This window comes from Oncorhynchus gorbuscha, linkage group LG17 (assembly GCF_021184085.1).
Source record: "Oncorhynchus gorbuscha isolate QuinsamMale2020 ecotype Even-year linkage group LG17, OgorEven_v1.0, whole genome shotgun sequence".
NCBI classification, from domain to species: domain Eukaryota; kingdom Metazoa; phylum Chordata; class Actinopteri; order Salmoniformes; family Salmonidae; genus Oncorhynchus; species Oncorhynchus gorbuscha.
This window is the reverse complement of record NC_060189.1, coordinates 10762090-10775665: the sequence shown is the minus strand read 5'-3', so window position 1 is coordinate 10775665 and position 13576 is coordinate 10762090.

The following is a 13576-nucleotide window of genomic DNA, read 5'->3' as shown; positions in this document are numbered from 1 at the left end:
TTAAATGCCTTGGAAAAGCCTAGTCAATGCCCAGACCTCAATCCAATTGAGAATCTGTGGTATGAATTAAAGATTGCTGTACACCAGCGGAACCCATCCAACTTGGAGCTGGATAAGTTTTGCCTTGAAGAATGGGTAAAAATCCCAGTGGCTAGATGTGCCAATCTTATAGGGACATACCCCAAGAGACTTGCAGCTGTAATTGCTGCAAAAGGTGTCTACAAAATATTAACTTGGGGGGTGACTAGTTATGCATGCTCAAGTTTTCTTATTTTTCTGTTATTTCTGCATTGTCACCCTTCTTGTTGAAGGGGAAATCCGGAATTGGTACATCACATTTTTTACTTTTAAATTAATTATTTTCTAGCTATTGATTCTTTAAGAATATGACTTTTAAATGTTTGTGTGTGTGTATGTGTGTGAGAATGTCTTCCTTCCAATGTTTAATTTGTTCTGTCTGTGCCATTGTAGTTATGCTGCCTGCTTCCTACCTACCTGTTGCTATGGGGATCACACTGTTAGCCGCCAACACATTTCACCCAGAAGTCTCTGACTGTCTCTCCATGGTCCCAGTGGCCGGCTGTAACTAGTTTTGTTGTCATGGGGATGGTTCCCTGTTAAGATGTAGTTCCTATCGGTGAAAACAGTGAAAATGAATGGGTTCTCTTAAATGTATTTTTGTATTTTTTTTAGTTACAGTCTTGTCTCATTGCTGCAACTCCCGCAACTCCCGTACGGACTTGGGAGAGGTGAAGGTTGAGAGTCATGCGTCCTCCGAAACACAACCCAACCTAGCCGCACTGCTTCTTGACACAACGCACCTCCAACCCGGAAGCCAGCCGCACCAGGGGAAACACCGTACCTGGCGACCTGGTCAGCATGCACTGCGCCCGGCCCGCCACAGGAGTCGCTAGTGTGCGATGAGACAAGGATATCCTTGCAGGCCAAACCCTCCCTAATCCGGACGACACTGGGCCAATTGTGCGTCGCCCCATGGTCCTACCGGTCACGGCCGGCTGCGACAGAGCCTGGGCTCCAACCTAGAATCTCTGGTGGCACAGCAAGACCACTGCGCCACCCAGGAGGCCCAATGTATGGAAACTCAACTAGCTCATTTGAAATAGGCCTAAGAGCCACTGCTATTTATACTGCAGCAAAGAATGTTTGTTTACATTGACAGCCTACTCTGGCCAAACCCAGACAACGCTGGGCCAATTGTGCGCTGCCGTATGGGACTTGCAATCACAGCCAGCTGTGATACAGTCTGGAATCAAACCAGGGTGTCTGTAGTGCCTTAAACCACTGCGCCACTCGGGAGACCAGAATGTATAAACAAATTCCATGGGAATGCATCCACTGTGTGAGCTCTGCAAATGGAAATGTGATTTCCACTGATTTCCACTGGGAGTGTCTTCTGATGATCATCAAAGGTAAGTGAATATTTAGGGTGTAATTTCTAACTTCTGTTGACTCCAAAATGGCGGATAATCCTCTGGCTCTTATGGGTTCTGAGCGCTGTTCTCAGATTATGCTTTTCCCGTAATGTTTTATTAAAATCTGACTCAGTGGTTGCACTAAGGAGAAGTCTATCTTTAATTCTGTGAATAACAGTTGTATCTTTTATCAATTTATCAGTTTATTATGAGTATTTCTGCAAAATCTCCGGATGTTTTGGAATCAAAACATTACTGCACGTAATGCACCAATGTAAACTGAGATTTTTGGATATAAATATGCACATTATCGAACAAAACATACATGTATTGTGTAACATGATGTCCCATGAGTGTCATCTGATGAAGATCATCAAAAGTTAGTGATTCATTTGATCTATATTTCTGCTTTTTGTGACTCCTCTCTTTGGCTGGAAAATGGCTGTGTGTGTTTTTGTGACTTGACTCTGACCTAACATAATCATGTTGAGCTTTCGCTGTAAAGCATTTTTGAAATTGGACATGATGGGGAGATAAACATTTAGTGAATCTTTCATTTGCTGTATTGGACCTGTTAATGTGTGAAAGTTCTATATTTCCCAAAAATATTTGTAAATTTGCACGCTGCCTTTTCAGAGGAATGTTGTGGAGGGGTTCCGCTAGTGGAACGCCTGCCCTAGAAAGGTTAAACCACTTAAGCCTACCCCTTACTTTTTCGAACATTCTGTTAAAAATCACGCAACATTTCAGCTTCCTGCTACTCATGCCAGGAATATAGTATATGCATATGATTAGTACGTGTGGATAGAAAACACTCTGACATTTCTAAAACTGAAATCATGGCTGTGACTATAACAGAACGTGTGTTTCATCAAAAAGCGCAAGGAAAACTGATCACCGAAAACTGGAAAAAATATCAATGCACCACTTGCATGTATTGTCTATGGGACAGCAAATTAGATGGGGCTGAGATTGCAAGTCCTACAGCTTCCACACGATGTCGCCAGTCTTGTCAATTGCCTGGGTGTTGTTTCTTGGTCAAACGAGTAAGAGAGACCCCATTCCTTCCGGTCTCCGACAGGATGTTTTGGAAGAGAGATTTCCGAACATGATTTGAAGACGTGGAGCTATTGAATACACATCGCCCCGTGATCAATTTGATAGATTATTAACATTTACTAATACCTAACGTTGGCTTACAAAAGTATTTCAAAGTGTTTTGTGAAAGTTTATCGTCGACTTTTTTAATTAAAAAAAAATAACGTTGCGTTTTAAAACGGTCTTTTTTTCTGGATCATACACTTTTCATAGATCGATATTTGGGGTATATATGGACCGATTTAATCGAAAAAAATACCCAATAGTGATGTTTATTGGACATCTAGCAGTGCCAACAAAGAAGCTCGTCAAAGGTAATGAATGTTTTATATTTTATTTCTGCGTTTTGTGTAGCGCCGGCTAGGCTAATTATTTGGTTTACGTCCCCTTCAGTGGTAGACGGTGTGCCCAGCAGCCTTTTGGAGCAGCCTCTGGAATAAGTTCAGTTGCCCTGGGTTGGGTATGAAACAAAGGATCGAATTCAGGAAAGTTGTATTGCTGGTCATAATGCTGGTGAGTTATCGCTGCTCTGATATCCAAAAGTTATTTCTGGCTGTATGTAATAACACAAAAAGCGTTCTGGGCTAATAATGTCAGAAATAACAGAAATAACAAAAAAGAAATACTGCAAAGATGCTTATAGAAGCAAGAAGCAAGAAGAATATAGAAGCAAGGAGAAATAACACACACAAAAATTCTGCAAATTTGCTTAGGAACTCGAAGTTGAGTGGTTTTGATTCAAAATCTGAGTTGTTGCCCTATAGTATTACTGTAAAGTTAAGCTCCAATCAGATATCAGACCTACATATTGTAATAACAACAGAACCTCCATTTCCCAGAGGCGTGACAATGAGGGTTGTCAAGATCAACACAGAATGCTGAATTCCTGAGACAACACAGAGGACATTCTTGCATGCAGTTGATAAGAATAGTCTCTTCAGGGGCTGCCCTGCACACGTACACTGCCTTCAGAAAGTATTCACACCTCTTGACTTATTCTACATGTTTTGTTACAGCCTGAATTCAAAATGCATTCAAAAAATAAACACACAATACCAAGTGAAAACATGTTTTTAGACATTTTTGCTAATTTATTTTATTGAAAATAAAATACAGAAATATCTAATTTACTGTACATCATTATTTACACCCCTGAGTCAATCCTTTGTAGAAGCGCCTTTGGCAGCAATTACAGCTGTGTCTTTCTGGGTAAGTCTATTAAAATTCTGTCAAATTGGTTGTTGATCATTGCTAGACATCCATTTTCAGGTCTTGCCATAGATTTTCAAGTAGATGTTAGTCAAAACTGGAACTCGGCCATTCAGGAGCATTCATTGTCTTCTTGATAAGCAACTCCAGTTTAGATTTACCCTTGTGTTTCAGGATATTGTTCTGTTGAAAGTGGAATTCATCTCTGTTGTCATGCCCTGACCTGAGAGATCCTTTTTATGACTCTTTTGGTTTGGTCAGGGCGTAAGTTGGGGTGGGCATTCTATGTTTTCTATTTCTGTGTGTTTGGCCAGGTGTGGTTCTCAATCAGAGGCAGCTGTCTATTGTTGTCTCTGAATGAGAACCATATTTAGGTAGCCCTTTCCCAACTGTGTTTTGTGGGTAGTTGTTTTCTGTTTTTGTGTCTGTACCAGACAGAACTGTTTCGGGTTTGTTCTCTTTGTTGTTATTCAGTGTTCAGTTCTATTAATAAATCATGAACACTTCCCACACTGTGCTTTGGTCCACTTCTTCATGCAACGATGACTGTGATATCAGTGTCTATGCAGAATGGAATGCAGACTGAACCAGGTTTTCCTCTAGGATTTTGCCTGTGCTTAGCTCCAGTCCATTTATTTTTTATCCTGAATAACTCCCAAGTCCTTAATGATTGCAAGCATACCCATAACACGATGCAGCCACCACTATGCTTGAAAATAGGAGGAGTGGTACTCAGTAATGGGCTGTATTGGATTTGCCCCAAACATAACATAACACTTCTTATTCAGGCCCCAACTTTTTTTCAGTGCCTTGTTGCAAACAAGATGCATGTTTTGGAATATTTTTTTTTCCGTACAGGCTTCCTTTTCACTCTGTCAATTGGGCTAGTATTGTGGAGTAACTACAACTGTTTTAAGGTCACCATTGGCCTAATGGTGAAATCCCTGAGCGGTTTCCTTCCTCTCCGGGCAACTGAGTTAGGAAGGACGCCTGCATCTTTGTAGTGAAAGGGGGAATTGATACACCATCCAAAGTTGAATTAATAACTTCACCACGCTCAGGTCTTTTTTTCACCCGATGCATTGGGAAACCTCCCTGGCCTTAGTGGTTGAATCTGTGTTTGAAATACACTACTCGACTTAGGGATGTTAGAGACAATTGTATGTGTGGGGTAGAGAGAAGGGAAACACTATTAGTGTACTCAGTGAGTCCATGCAACTTATTAGGTGACTTGTTTAGCAAATATTTACTCATTCACTTATCAAATCAAATGTATTTATATAGCCCTTCTTACATCAGCTGATATCTCAAAGTGCTGTACAGAAACCCAGCCTAAAACCCCAAACAGCAAGCAATGCAGGTGTAGAAGCACAGTGGCTAGGAAAAACTCCCTAGAAAGGCTGAAAACTAGAGAGGAACCAGGCTATGAGGGGTGGCCAGTCCTCTTCTGGCTGTACAGGGTGGAGATTATAACAGAACATGACCAATATGTTCAAATGTTCATAAATCAGCACCTCAGGAGTAAATGTCAGTTGTCTTTTCATAGCCGATCATTAAGAGTATCTCTACCGCTCCTGCTGTCTCTAGAGAGTTGAAAACAGCAGGTCTGGGACAGATAGCACGCCCGGTGAACAGGTCAGGGTTCCATAGCTGCAGGTAGAACAGTTGAAACTGGAGCAGCAGCATGGCCAGGTGCACTGGGGACAGCAAGATGTCATCATGTTAGGTAGTCCTGAGGCATGGTCCTAGGGCTCAGGTCCTCCGAGAGAGAAAGAAAGAAAGAGAGAATTAGAGAGAGCATACTTAAATTCACATAGGACACCAGATAAGACAGGAGAAGTACTCCAGATATAACAAACTGACCCCAGCCCCTCGACACATAAACTACTGCAGCATAAATACTGGAGGCTGAGACAGGAGGAGTCAGGAGACACTGTGGACCCATCCGATGATACCCCCGGACAGGGCCAAACAGGAAGGATTTAACCCCACCCACTTATCTATAAGAAAAGGTGTTGAATACTTGAAGACATTTCAGCTTTTCATTTTTAATTCATTTGTAAAAATGACATTTTTTCGAAAGAGAAAGAACTGAACCCGGCTGAACCCGGCATTTGATCCTTTGACACAGAGGTCACATGGCAACAAGCCATGCTCAGCCTCTGAAAATATTCCCTGTTCTCTCCCTCCTCTCTCTCCTCTCTCCACCAGGCAGCAGGTAGTCTAGTGGTTAGCGCATTGGTAACCGAAAGGTTGCTGGATCGAATCCAAGAACTTAAAAGTTGAAATCTGTCTTTCTGCCCTTGAGCAAGGAAGTTAACTCTCTGTTCCCCAGGGGCCAAAGACGTGGATGGTTGATTATGGCTGCTCCCTGCACCTCTCTGAGTCAGAGGGGTTGTGTTAAATTTGAAAGACACAATTCAGTTGTTCAACTGATTAGGTGTCCTTTATTATAATTTTCATCTCCTCTCTTGTTATTAGCAAGCTGCCTGCTAATGAATTTTCGTATCTCCCAATTTTCATGATAAGGTTTCTTTATTTTTAGAATTATTATGCCCGACATCAGAAATGCAGAAAGGAGAGAAAATAGAGAAGAGAAGAAGATCGGCTGGGGACGGAGGAGAGAATAGACTGACTCTGAAGTGGTGGAGGCTCGTCCATAACGGCCCTATCTATCTCCCTCTCAGTATGTGAGGAGGAAGATGGGAGTATTCACAGAGATCTAAATGTAGAGATACAGAGATAAACAGGAGGAATGAGAGAACGAGGAAAATAAAGATTAAAGAAAGGGATAGAATGATAAAGAAGATACGGGATAGAGAGAAATACAACATGCCTTGGTTAGAGAGAAAGACAACAGGCCTTGGTTAGAGAGAAAGACAACATGCCTTGGTTAGAGAGAAATACAACAGGCCTTGGTTAGAGAGAAAGACAACAGGCCTTGGTTAGAGAGAAAGACAACATGCCTTGGTTAGAGAGAAATACAACAGGCCTTGGTTAGAGAGAAAGACAACAGGCCTTGGTTAGAGAGAAAGACAACATGCCTTGGTTAGAGAGAAATACAACATGCCTTGGTTAGAGAGAAAGACAACATGCCTTGGTTAGAGAGAAATACAACATGCCTTGGTTAGAGAGAAAGACAACATGCCTTGGTTAGAGAGAAATACAACATGCCTTGGTTAGAGAGAAAGACAACAGGCCTTGGTTAGAGAGAAATACAACATGCCTTGGTTAGAGAGAAAGACAAACATGCCTTGGTTAGAGAGAAAGACAACATGCCCTGGTTAGAGAGAAAGAAAACAGGCCTTGGTTAGAGAGAAAGACAACAGGCCTTGGTTAGAGAGAAAGAGAACAGGCCTTGGTTAGAGAGAAAGAGAACAGGCCTTGGTTAGAGAGAAAGACAACAGGCCTTGGTTAGAGAGAAAGACAAACATGCCTTGGTTAGAGAGAAAGACAAACATGCCTTGGTTAGAGAGAAAGAAAACAGGCCTTGGTTAGAGAGAAAGACAACAGGCCTTGGTTAGAGAGAAAGACAACAGGCCTTGGTTAGAGAGAAAGACAAACATGCCTTGGTTAGAGAGAAAGACAAACATGCCTTGGTTAGAGAGAAGGAAAACAGGCCTTGGTTAGAGAGAAAGAGAACAGGCCTTGGTTAGAGAGAAAGACAACAGGCCTTGGTTAGAGAGAAAGACAACAGGCCTTGGTTAGAGAGAAAGACAAACATGCCTTGGTTAGAGAGAAAGACAAACATGCCTTGGTTAGAGAGAAAGAAAACAGGCCTTGGTTAGAGAGAAAGACAACAGGCCTTGGTTAGAGAGAAAGACAACATGCCTTGGTTAGAGAGAAAGACAACATGCCTTGGTTAGAGAGTAACATTTTAAGAGAGTGAATAGAAAATAAAAAGAGAGAGAGAAATGCTTGTGGGAAACCAGGCCCTGGTCTGTTGCTACTGTTCCTTAGTCTAATTAATGTCCATGAGAGGGTGGTCTGGACACTACCTCCCTCCTAACCATAGCCGTGGGAAGTAGGGGTGAATACAAAAATATATAATAAAAAAAGTAAAATATTATAATTATTATTATCTTCACAAAAGTAGTGCACTGGGCCTTTACTAGTCATGTATTATCGGACCAATATAACCACCTGTAGCATAGGGTCATGACGTTGCCCTCTTTGGGTACAGCGAGCAACATCCCCCTCTCTCTGTCTCCTACACTCAGGCTGCTGCGACCTCAGGTCGTAAATTCCTGGAGGAGATTATCTCCTCATGGCCACAGTATATAAAGAGGGTGAGTTTAATAGAGAGAATTAAGGAATTTCTTCCACCTCACAGAACTGGAGAACCCAACAACATTTATGTTCTGGAGAAGGTATAAAAGATCGGTGAAGAATCCAGCTACTTACTGGTCCATTTGGTACAATTTTGTGAAACTCATAGGAGACAGTACGGCCATAATACCATAACTCTGTTTATATAATAGCCTCATATATGAGGCTTACATCTAATTGTTGTATTAGATGAATGAGTGATGATGATACTGTTTGTGAAATTGTGTAATGTGATTTTGGACTGTTTAACAATGAAGGAAACTCCAATTCCCTTTGGAGTTTAACTAAACCGCCCATGAACATAGTTATGGTCTGGCGTCCTGGGACAGACCCTTTTCTGCTCTTCCGAATAAAACCCCCACCAGGGTTTTCTATCACCAGACAATGTTTCTCTCAATTACGAGAGGACTTAGGTTGAGACCAGTTTACCTCAATAACGAGAGGGCCAAGGTTTGAGAGGAGACCGAGCTTAAGGTTTGAGTAGATGGCTGAATTTTTTAACCATACCACGTGGTTAAACTCTTAGACTATCGATCACAACAGAATAGAACAAGTCTTTGATATTAATTACTAGTCTGCAGCTAGGAATTCGGTATCATTGAACGCGAAGACAGAGAACCACCGAAACATCAATTCTATAACGACATGAATGAATGTCACTCTGAACTATCCATTCTAACCACGACAGAGAGAGGGCGGACAAACTCTCCAACAGAAACAAACTTTTCAACAGAGATCCCGACGACACACTTAGCGTAAATATATATATTGATTGCAATTATTCCCGAGTGAGTGAGCATTCATGTGCAAAGGATTAGCATTTCAATTGTTATAATTATCAACTCTGTAGTGTCTCATCTCAGTCGACCCCCACTTCCCTTTCTGTCCACCAAGCCGCGATACCGGTTTATACCACTAGGGAAACTCCGTTATCATTTCCTTGTAACTATCTACTGTTTGTTTATGCATTTCTGTGAATTACTTAGTTAGTAAATCAATGATTTAAGACAATTGATGTATGGATGACTCATAGTGAAGACTGGGTTTGTGCAGATAACCAACAATTTACGACGTTTGGAATGAGTCTAACATGAGGTAAATAATCATTCATTAATTCAAAGACTAAGTGATCAGTTATTCAAATATCTGAAAGTTATTAGGAAAATTAAAACTTTTTAATCTGAAGATTTTCCTTGGTGCCCCGACTTCCTAATCCTTTGTCCAGGTTGCAGTATACCAGCCTGGTCTCATAGTTACGCCTACCCCTGAGTCCAGGTTGCAGTATACAAGCCTGGTCTCATAGTTACGCCTACCCCTGAGTCCAGGTTGCAGTATACCAGCCTGGTCTCATAGTTACGCCTACCCCTGAGTCCAGGTTGCAGCATACAAGCCTCATCCTGTACTACTGTTTTTGTTATCATAACATGAATAGAATTAACAACCAGAGAGAGGAGTTGGCTAACACTTCGCTCAGACCGATAGCATCAATACATCAATGCTGTGTAAAAAACATTGCCGTAAAACTTTTTTCATTATGTAACCCAACATTTTCTGTGGATATGTGTGCAACAGAAGTTCCACAATCACCTTTTGCTACTGTTTCTGTCAAGTCTACGTAAAACAATTTGATGCACATGTTGGATAAATCACACCACACAGAACAGAATGCACTGACACTGCCTCTGCAACACAATGCTGCAAGGCAAACGCAGCGTTCCATTGGAAATGAATGTACTTCCGGAGTACCAAAATGCAATGACGTTGACGGAAAGCTCAAACAGACTGGGTAAGGTTGCTAGGCCTACTTTAATGACAACATTTCCATCTTTGAGGATCACATCAGGTCGTTTTGATCTGAAGCCATATGAATATAGCTTGTGTCAGCTGGTGAATGTCCTTATTATAAGACTGTCACAATTAAAGCTACAGTCTGGGATTGGTAGATACATTTTTGGTGCTCTGTTCATTAATTTGAAAGGGGTTAGCCTAATTTCCCCTATCCCTATCCCTCAGCGGTATACCAAAATAAGTGGTAGGGCGGCCACTTTGTTGTTTTTTAATTGCAGACTGTAGCTTTAAGGAGTGATGTTCTTCCACAGTTTTATAGAACATACCACAGCTTCTTCTCATCAGGCCCGCCCTAAAACGTTTGGCGAGGCGGCATTTGACACAGCACTTTTCAATCAGCCACAGCACTTTTGATTTAGTTTAATAAAATATATTGATGCAAAACGTTTAAAAAAGTGGCAAAGTTATGTTTTTCGATTTGCCTCACTCCTTCACTTCAGAGTGCTGTTGCAGGCTCATTGCCTGTCATGACCAATCAGGTTCAAAGAAATCACATGTCATACGGGGCGGGTACAATGGTCAAGGCGCGCCCTCCACTTTCCTTTGGTATTTATTTAACCTCATGATAACACCACTCTTGCCAGACACAAGCAACAACTCTTACATAAATGTAGCAGCCTAATGAGCCTATACACCTAAACATTAGCGATCTGTATTGTTTGGAAACAAGAGTATTTTTCAGTCTGATCAACTGTAACAACAGCAGGCTAGTCTAGCTAGTCTACTATGCGCCCTGTCCCTCTGGTAAACTAACGGGTAACATTATATATTTATATTTGGTTTATATTCAAACTTGGGCTGACAAGACTACCTAGACTTTTTCAATCTAAAATTATTAACTGGAATTATCAATGAACATAGACTGTGAGTACACTATGCAAACCTGCATAAAGCAAGCTCAGCCCAGTGAGTTTTATTGTAAAACTCGTTGTTGCTTTCTCTTTCATGTGAACAAGGACAAGGTTGCTCCAAGGCCAGGAGTTTTTCCAGGAGTTATTTTTTTTTAACCATGTGACCTGATTAGAAATGCTCTGGTCCCATCATAGCACATACTAAAACTTTTTACAACAGATTAATCATGTCATACTGTGTAAGGTCCGGCATTTTATGTCATGTTTTGTCATTAATTATCATGTCTTGTCCTTGTGCTTTCCCTTCTGTTCGTTTCCCTCTGCTGGTCTTATTAGGTTCTTTCCCTCTTTTTATCCCTCTCTCTCCCCCTCCCTCTCTCACTCTCTCGCTCTCTCTTCTCTCTATCGTTCCGTTCCTGCTCCCAGCTGTTCCTATTCCCCTAATCATCATTTAGTCTTCCCACACCTGTTCCCGATCCTTTTCCCTGATTAGAGTCCCTATTTCTCTCCTTGTTTTCCGTACCTGCCCTGTCGGATCCTCATCTATAATTCACCGTGCTGTGTCTATGTTTTGCCCTGTCGTGTCGTGTTTCCCTCAGATGCTGCGTGGTGAGCAGGTGTCTGAGTCTGCTAGGTTCAAGTGCCTTCCCGAGGCAACCTGCAGTTCTCGATCAAGTCTCCTGTCTGTTCTCGTCTTTACGAGTAGTATTATGCTTTTTGTTTTGTAAAGTTTCTTTCTGGATTAAAAACTCTGTTTTCGCCAAGTCGCTTTTGGGTCCTCATTCACCTGCATAACAGAAGGATCCGACCAAGGAATGGACCCAGCGACTACAGAGGCTCGTAACACTGCCGTCGAGATCCAAGGAGCCATGCTCGGCAGACACGAGCAGGAATTGTCTGCTGCTCGCCATGCCGTGGAGAACCTGGCCGCTCAGGTTTCCGACCTCTCTGGACAGTTCCAGAGTCTTCGTCTCGTGCCACCTGTTACTTCCTGGCCTGCCGAGCCTCCAGAACCTAGGGTTAATAACCCACCTTGCTACTCCGGGCAGCCCACTGAGTGCCGCTCCTTTCTCACCCAGTGTGAGATTGTGTTCTCTCTCAACCCAACACATACTCTAGAGAGAGAGCTCGGGTTGCTTACGTCATTTCACTCCTTACTGGCCGGGCCCGAGAGTGGGGCACAGCTATCTGGGAGGCAAGGGCTGATTGTTCTAACAATTACCAGAACTTTAAAGAGGAGATGATTCGGGTTTTTGACCGTTCAGTTTTTGGTGGGGAGGCTTCTAGGGCCCTGGCTTCCCTATGCCAAGGTGATCGATCCATAACGGATTACTCTATAGAGTTTCGTACTCTTGCTGCCTCTAGTGACTGGAACGAGCCGGCGCTGCTCGCTCGTTTTCTGGAGGGACTCCACACAGTGGTCAAAGATGAGATTCTCTCTCGGGAGGTTCCCTCCAGTGTGGACTCTTTGATTGCTCTCGCCATCCGCATAGAACGACGGGTAGATCTTCGTCACCAGGCTCGTGGAAGAGAGCTCGCATCAACGGTGTTTCCCTGCTCCGCATCGCAACCATCTCCCTCCTCTGGCTCTGAGACTGAGCCCATGCAGCTGGGAGGGATTCGCATCTCGACTAAGGAGAGGGAACGGAGGATCACCAACCGCCTGTGCCTCTATTGCGGATTTGATGGACATTTTGTTAATTCATGTCCAGTAAGAGGCCAGAGCCCATCAGTAAGCGGAGGGCTACTGGTGAGCGCTACTACTCAGGTCTCTTCATCTAGATCCTGTACTACTATGTCGGTCCATCTACGCTGGACCGGTTCGGGTGCTACATGCAGTGCCTTGATTGACTCTGGGGCTGAGGGTTGTTTCATGGACGAAGCATGGGTTCGGAAACATAACATTCCTTTCAGACAGTTAGACAAGCCTACGCCCATGTTTGCCTTAGATGGTAGTCATCTTCCCAGTATCAGATTTGAGACACTACCTTTAACTCTCACAGTATCTGGTAACCACAGTGAGACTATTTCTTTTTTGATTTTTCGTTCACCTTTCACACCTGTTGTTTTGGGTCATCCCTGGCTAGTATGTCATAATCCTTCTATTAATTGGTCTTGTAATTCTATCCTATCCTGGAACGTATCTTGTCATGTGAAGTGCTTAATGTCTGCCATCCCTCCCATTTCTTCTGTCCCCACTTCTCAGGAGGAACCTGGCGATTTGACAGGAGTGCCGGAGGAATATCATGATCTGCGCACGGTCTTCAGTCGGTCCCGAGCCAACTCCCTTCCTCCTCACCGGTCGTATGATTGTAGTATTGATCTCCTTCCGGGGACCACTCCTCCTCGGGGTAGACTATACTCTCTGTCGGCTCCCGAACGTAAGGCTCTCGAGGATTATTTATCTGTGTCTCTTGACGCCGGTACCATAGTGCCTTCTTCCTCTCCGGCCGGGGCGGGGTTCTTTTTTGTTAAGAAGAAGGACGGTACTCTGCGCCCCTGCGTGGATTATCGAGGGCTGAATGACATAACGGTTAAGAATCGTTATCCGCTTCCCCTTATGTCATCAGCCTTCGAGATTCTGCAGGGAGCCAGGTGCTTTACTAAGTTGGACCTTCGTAACGCTTACCATCTCGTGCGCATCAGAGAGGGGGACGAGTGGAAAACGGCGTTTAACACTCCGTTAGGGCATTTTGAGTACCGGGTTCTGCCGTTTGGTCTCGCCAATGCGCCAGCTGTTTTTCAGGCATTAGTTAATGATGTTCTGAGAGACATGCTGAACATCTTTGTTTTTGTCTATCTTGACGA